General features: G+C 54.6%; 1 long non-coding RNA gene across 1 annotated transcript; it reads right to left on the bottom strand.

Moving 5' to 3' along the window:
- Positions 1-3,590: 3,590 nt before the first annotated feature.
- On the bottom strand, positions 3,591-6,340 carry LOC133234127 (uncharacterized). The gene is made up of 2 exons (XR_009732032.1): positions 5,677-6,340; positions 3,591-3,786 (listed from the first exon to the last, which is right to left on the bottom strand). It is a non-coding gene; the product is annotated as an uncharacterized LOC133234127 (long non-coding RNA).
- Between the last annotated feature and the right edge of the window lie 454 nt (positions 6,341-6,794).

Raw genomic sequence — 6,794 nt, 5'->3', positions numbered from 1 at the left:
AAGAGTAAGGGCAGGGCATCCTCCCCACCACTCCACCCCCTGCCCCAAGGATCATGACAACGTTCCCCCTGAGACCAGTGCCCCTCCACATTCAACCCTGAGAACCCACTTCTCCCGAGGCACATCTGTCATTCCACTCTCCCTTTGAAAGACTGCCGCCCTCGACTCTAAAGGCGGCAACCACTCTCTCCTTTCCCCTCATTTCATCTCAGCATGGGGCTCTTGACATCACAAGGGCTGCAGGCATAGGGTGATCCAGTTACTGCACTGAATCATGACCAGCTCTAATCACATTGGCTCTAAAAAAAAACCCCTTGTAGGATCACCCCAACAGCGGGGTCCGCCAGCATTGATCCTCGACGCCACATGATTCGATAGCCCCCTATCAAATCTAAGGACCCAGAGAAGTTCAAGACTCAGGCTCATCCTTGGGTGTAGGAAATAGATTGCCGCAGCAGAGGAGAGCATCACAGCAGACTGAGAAGAGGCGAAGAGAGGGGAGTCCAGTCCGTCTGCCAGCAGGGGTGAGCCCTCCCATCTTGGCTGGCTGGAAATGTCCTCAAGAGACAGGAAAGGTGTGGCGTGACATGGGTGTTTGAGAAGGAGAGCGTCTTGGCAAAGCACCAAGAACCCGGCAGGCAGCAAGGGCACTTACAGCCTGTCCAACGACATGACACACCTTTCCCGTGTGATTGGACGGCGAAGGGTGCGAGTCGGAGAACTGGAGAAATGGAATCTGAAAAAATACTGCTGGGACCCAACTGCGGTGAGTTTTCCAAAGCTGAGCTAAAGAGATAGGCCTTTATTTTGTTGGCAGTGGGAAATTCATGAAGGATGCTCAGGTGCCCAGTGCTGTTCGAGGAAGATGGTTCTGACAAAGGACAGGGGGGGTTGCTGGCTGGGAGTGTCTGAAAGCAGAGACACAAGAGTGGGTTGAGCAGTGTTCCCCGTCCCCCCCACCCCCGCCAAAAAAAAAAATCACATCCAGCCAGAACCTCAAGGTGTGACCTTATTTAGAAATAGGGTCTTTGCAAATGCAATTAGGTAAGGTAAATGTAATTACTCAGGTAAGGTGAGGTCATGCTAGACTAGGGCAGGCCCTAAATCCAATGACTAGTGTTTCCTTGTAAAAGAAGGCAGACAGAGACCCCTACGGAGAGGAGAACACCACGTGAAGACGGAGATGGGAGACTGGAGAGGTGTGTCTACAAAGGACGCACCCAGGGAGCACACAGGATTGCCAGCCATCACAGAAAGCCAAGAGAGACGCGGGGGGTCCCCTTCTCCTTGGGGACTTTGGGCCGCAACCAACCCCGCTGAGACTGGTTTCTGACTTCGGACCCTCCAGGACCATAGGACGGTCCCTTCTGTTTGAAGACACTCAATTTGTAGTAATTTGTTACCACAGCCCTTGGACCAGTAAAGAGTCTACCTGGATGGAGCAGAAAGGATATCCGAGACAAAAACAAGATGGGGGGTGGGGAGGAGGCGGGACATATTTGCAAAGAATAATCCGTGGGGATGAATAACCAAGGGCCCAGAGAGCTATAGCCTCGAGGTTTTATTCCTCGTTCACCGAGGAGGTGGTGCGGTGGTGAGTAGGGACTCCCAGAACACTCCATCTCTAGGGCTGGCGCTCTGGGGTGTGAATTTCAGGCAAGTTTATTGTCTTTGAAGGTGCTCCTGGGCGGGGCGGGGGCAGGCAGGCGCTACATCTGGCCTCCCAAACTGGGGAGTCAGATTGAAAGCAAATGCAGGGCAACCTCTTGCAACCCTAACCCGAAGGCCAGTCACGATACACACTGGCAATCAAATTAACCTTGCTTCCCTTCTTTTTTTGGGGGTGCAGGGGTGCGGGGTGGCACTTGGCGGGGATTTAGGAGAAAACACTCTAATAAACAGCCTACAGAATAGTCTAGGGTCCAGGCATGCCAAAAAGTCAGAGGAGCCACTCCTCTGGCGTTGGGGGCGTTGGGTGGGGGGGAGGTGTGAGCGGGCAGCAAGGTGGAAGCAGGAAGTTTTGATGGTGTGCCAAAGGGGATCCTGCCTCTCCCCACATTCAAGTTTACCTCCAGCTCCAACTGTGCAAGTCCTAGGATTTATGAATGGGGGAGCAGCAGCAGACTTCCTTGGCATTCCTCTGCATCACCCCACCCCCAAAGCTGGGCAGGCATGAGCAGTCCAGAGGCTGCCTTCCCCAATAAAAGCGCCAGATGTGTGCTTTCACCCCAAGGCTTTGTGCTTGGGCGCCATCTAGGGAGAAGTGGGTTTTTGCTCAGCTCACCTAAGAGCATTAACCTCCCCCCACCCGACACACACACTGCCCCTGGAGTGCCTCCCAGCACATCTGGGAGCTGTCACTGAAGAAGCCATAGCATTGCCTGCCAAAAGGGGCAGAGCAAACAAAAATCCAGCGAGTGTACCAACTGCCCCTGAACCCCGCGCCTTGGGGTGCCCGAGCTTCTCGTGGCCTTCTGAAAATGTGAAAGGGCATTCCCTGGGAGTGGCATTCATAGACAGTGTAACCTCCTGGACCCACCGCAGCTGGCTATGCTCTGCACCTCCGCAGGGCAGGCTACCCTCTCAACACAGAGTACCCCCACTGTCCCACCCCCCAAGTTGTCGTTGGTCTCTCCTACAACGCAACCCGCAGTGAGGGTCGGAGGCACCCACAAGCCTCTCTCCCTAGCTAAGCGGGCAGCGTTGGAGGACCTGAGACAGAGTGCCGGGTTGGGATGCTGGCATGCTTCGCCATGGGAGTGTCAGTTGACATCAGTTTCCTTGGAGGTAGAATCTGGTTTCGAAAGGCTTTGTTTTGCTTCTTTAATTGGGTCCACCTTCTAACCCAGAAATGCCATTTTTAGAAACTTGTCCTAAGAAAATTAAGTCTGCCTTCAAAGATTTCACTCGAAGGATTTCCATCAAGGCCTCATGTATGATAGCAACATAAAATTAAACAGCACCTAACTAATCCAAGACAGGAGCTTCCCAGGTGGCGCTAGAGGTAAAGAACCTGCCTGCAAATGAAGGAGAGTAAGAGACGCAGCTTTGATCCCTGGGATGGGAAGATCCCCTGGAGAAGGGAGTGGCAACCCACTCTAGTATGCATGCATGGAGAATCCCTTGGACAAAGGAGACTGGAGGGCTACAGTGCATGGGGTTGCAGAGAGTCAGACACGACTGAATCAGCACATCCAAGACAGGAACTTTTTTTAGTACATTTGGGAAGATACCCACATGGGAATAATATCTCACCACCAAACTGGATGTTGTAAGGGAACATCATTTGCCTCCAAAAAGGGAGAACTGAGTGGCTGGGAGGTGGGCAATGAAAGGCAACTTTCCACTGAAGGTTCTTTTGTACCTGTTGCATTTTGAACCATTTCAGTCACAGGTATTAGGTAGGTAGGTAGATATAATTTTAAAGAATGGTTTGAATAACAGTAGTTCACACAGACCGGTATTCAAGAAGAATTACGTGAAAAGGGTACCTTGCAAAATTAGAATGTTCTGTGTGATTCCATTTCTACTAAAACATATGAAGTCTGGAAGGAAATGACTCCAAAGTAACAGTAAAAATTTCTCATGGATGGAAGTACAGGTGATTTTTATTTTCTTCTTACTTATGTTTATTTCCTAGCTTTTGTGCAAGGAGCATGCAATTATATTTGGGAGGAGGAGGGAGCATGGCAGGGGCAAGGAAACAAATGTTTAATTTAAAAAAACAAAACAAAAAAAATGCTCCAGAGATGCATCTTGCACTTCCTCTCCTTCTTGGTCAAACTTCTAGAAAGAATAGAGACACACATCATCTCTACGTCCTCACGCCTGCACCCTACACAACTCCACCTGAAACCACGCTGCCTCCATCCCTCTGTCCGTCCCCCTCCACGCCCACCCCTCTTCCTGGAAAGGGTCTGGCCAGTGCCCCACCTCCGTGGCCAAACCCACTGGATATTTTCTGCACCTTGCCCACCATCAGCCCCACACCAGCCCACTGGCTTCTGTGCTGTGTTTGTGTTCAGCAGATTTAACCAACACTAACTTAGTGGCTATTGTGTGTCAGACACCAGTATGGGAAGAGCAACCCCCGAAGCTCAGATCACTGTCCTCAAGGGACCCCTCCCCTGGTTGGTGGCAGGGGAGGAGGAGTGGGTCCACAGGGAGAGCCCACCCACCAGGCTCTCTGGATTTTCCACCAAGCTCTTCTACTCCCTCCCGGCCCCCCACCACCTGTCCCTTACACACCTGTCCCCGGATCTCTCTGCTCTCCCACCACAGCACCCCCACCCTCCCAGAGCTGTTATCTCTCATTATCTCTTACTGCAAAAGCTGACACCCACAGCCCCGCCCGCACTGGACAACAGACACCCCCTCCCCTATCTGTTTCCCCCTCAAGGCCACACGAGACCTTGTCATCAGCACCCTCACCTCCCAACTCCTCTGCTTTCTTAGTTGGTGGCGTCCACCAGGGACCACCCTACACAAGCCAGCACCCATTTCCTTACTCAAGCCCTGGTCCCAGGTTCCCCCCTCTCTTAGGGCGTCATCTCCTGCTGGGTCCTTTGCAGTGGCCTCTTGGCCCCACTCAGGTCTGCAGACTGTAGCCAAAGTCCCATCCAAAAGGCCCTCCTGCGCCCTCGCGGCCGTGCTGCTAATAAACCCAGCTCTGCCGGCTCCTCCCTCTCCACCCACCCCGCCCACTAGTGTCCATCCTGCGCCCCCCCCACCCCCCATCACCCCTGGGTCCCGGGGATTCTCTGGCCAGCACTCCTGGCCGGGCTGAGTCCTGTCTTCATCAGGGTCCAGCTCGGACTCCCTCTGCTCTGCACACGGGGCAGGGGCTCAGGGCCCAGGGCTGAGTGAGCCCGTTACACCCCACTGTTCCATGGACATGACTCACACCCCTGTGCTTTCATTCCCCGTCAGCTGCCAAGACACACACAGCTCCCTCCCGCGCCGGGAAAGCCACTGTGAATCATTGCGGTGTCCTCAGCTCTAGGCCCGGCGCCTGGCCAGCACTGGCCAGTCCCAAGGTGGACAGACGGCTGCTACTGTCACAGAAGGAAGCCAGTGGAAGGTTGGCCTGGGCCGAGAGCTCGTGCTTAGGTCTGAAAGCATCTCAGGCCCGAGTGGAAGCTGCCTCTAAGAGGCACCTTTGCCCACGTTGAACCAGCAGCCTGGATACCCCAGTGATGGGCGCCCGCGCTGGGAGGAGCGCCGTGTCCCGGAAGCTACCCCCGTTGTCTCCTTTGCTGCTCACCCCCACCCAGCAAGGAGACCCTCTGCCACTGCAGGCCGGCCCACAGACAGCCGGGGCTCCCGTCCCCCACCTGGCGGTACAGAGCTGGTCTGAAGGGCTTGGTCCACGAGGAGAATGGGGCCCTGATCCCCTCTGGCAGGAGACCCTGCTCCCCAAGGTGCCCCAAGCGCCCACGGGGAGCGGAGCACCAGGAGGGCTCATTCACGAAGGGCCTCAAACCAGAGACAGTGACCCCCCGCCTCTCTAAAATGAGTGTCTACCCATCCATTGTATTTGCATCAGTGCTAAAAAGGCATTTATTTATATTAAGCATTTAAATAAAATGCACTATCCACAATTTTCTGTATCAATTCTTGGCTTTTTTTTTTTCCTTTCAAATATTTAAGGTACTCAAAAAATGGATATGAGCAGACCTCTTTCCACCTCCGGAAGGCTTCAAGGGGCTGACACGGTGGAGTCTGGGGGCATCGAAGCAGGGGCAGGCCCTGCGCATGCTCAGTGACCACAGAGCACAGCACTCCGGGGAGGCAGGGTCCCCCGCACGGTGGGTGGCGAGGATGGGACACCTCCACCTTGGGGACAGCCAGCATCTTCTCCCTGAAGACAGGGAGGAGGAGAAAAGCTGGCTGCATCCAGCCCGTGAATCTTCACGCAGCCCTGCTCCCATCTCTGCCGGTGGCCTGCCCTCCGCCCCTACCGAGAGGGAGACTAGAGCCGCAAAAAACACAGGCCCAGCCAGGCAGGCAGAGGGGCCTTGCAAGGGGACCAAAGCCCCCAGCCAAGCCTCCCACATCAAGTTTCTCTTCAGCTAAGGCAGGGAGAGCCACGATCAGGCAGAGACCAGAGGGGTTTCCTCCACAGCTCTGGCAGGCCTAGAACCCACATGGGGACTTAAGTTACTAAACCAAGTGCCACACTTCCAGGGTGCTTAGCTGCTGAGTCCCCACAAGAAGGTCTGCACCGTGTCCCTGAGGTCTGACAAATGTACCCAGCTGCAGCACCCGGCCACCACCAACCGCTGAGAACTTTAGTGAGAGAAAATTCCGACGGCAGTTGAAGGCGATGACCAAGGGAAGCCAGGGGCCCAGTAGGACCCACAGTCCAGAAAGGGGCACAGCGTGGGGGGGGGGCAGGATGATGCAGGGTCTGCAGGGCAAGCTGATGGGGAGGAGGGGATGGTCAGTGGAGACGGTGGTGGCGGCCAGCGGGGAAGAAAGGGACAAGGTCCGGAGGAAGGGAGTACCGCTATCATAACGTGGCCTCAAGGTAGGCTCTGACAACTTTTGTGTGTCCAGGTGGGGAGTCTGCCCCAAGGACACACACACTCAGGCCTTTGCCACCGTCATAGAGCTGCCAGTGTCTTTTCTTCGCCCCAAAGGAAGAAGTCCTGGCTGCCTCTAGGACTAAACTCTAGGTAGTAGGGACTGTGAATCAAGACCAAGGTCAAGCTCATGCCAGAGATACAACTACTTTACAGAAAGAAACCAGCAATGGCAGGTTCAAAGGCGCTGGCCAGTGCCAAGGCTGAGCT

Source organism: Bos javanicus, chromosome 21, assembly GCF_032452875.1.
Source record: "Bos javanicus breed banteng chromosome 21, ARS-OSU_banteng_1.0, whole genome shotgun sequence".
Taxonomy (NCBI): Eukaryota; Metazoa; Chordata; class Mammalia; order Artiodactyla; family Bovidae; genus Bos; species Bos javanicus.
The sequence above is the reverse complement of the archived record's forward strand: the minus strand, read 5'-3'. Positions and strand labels throughout refer to the sequence as shown.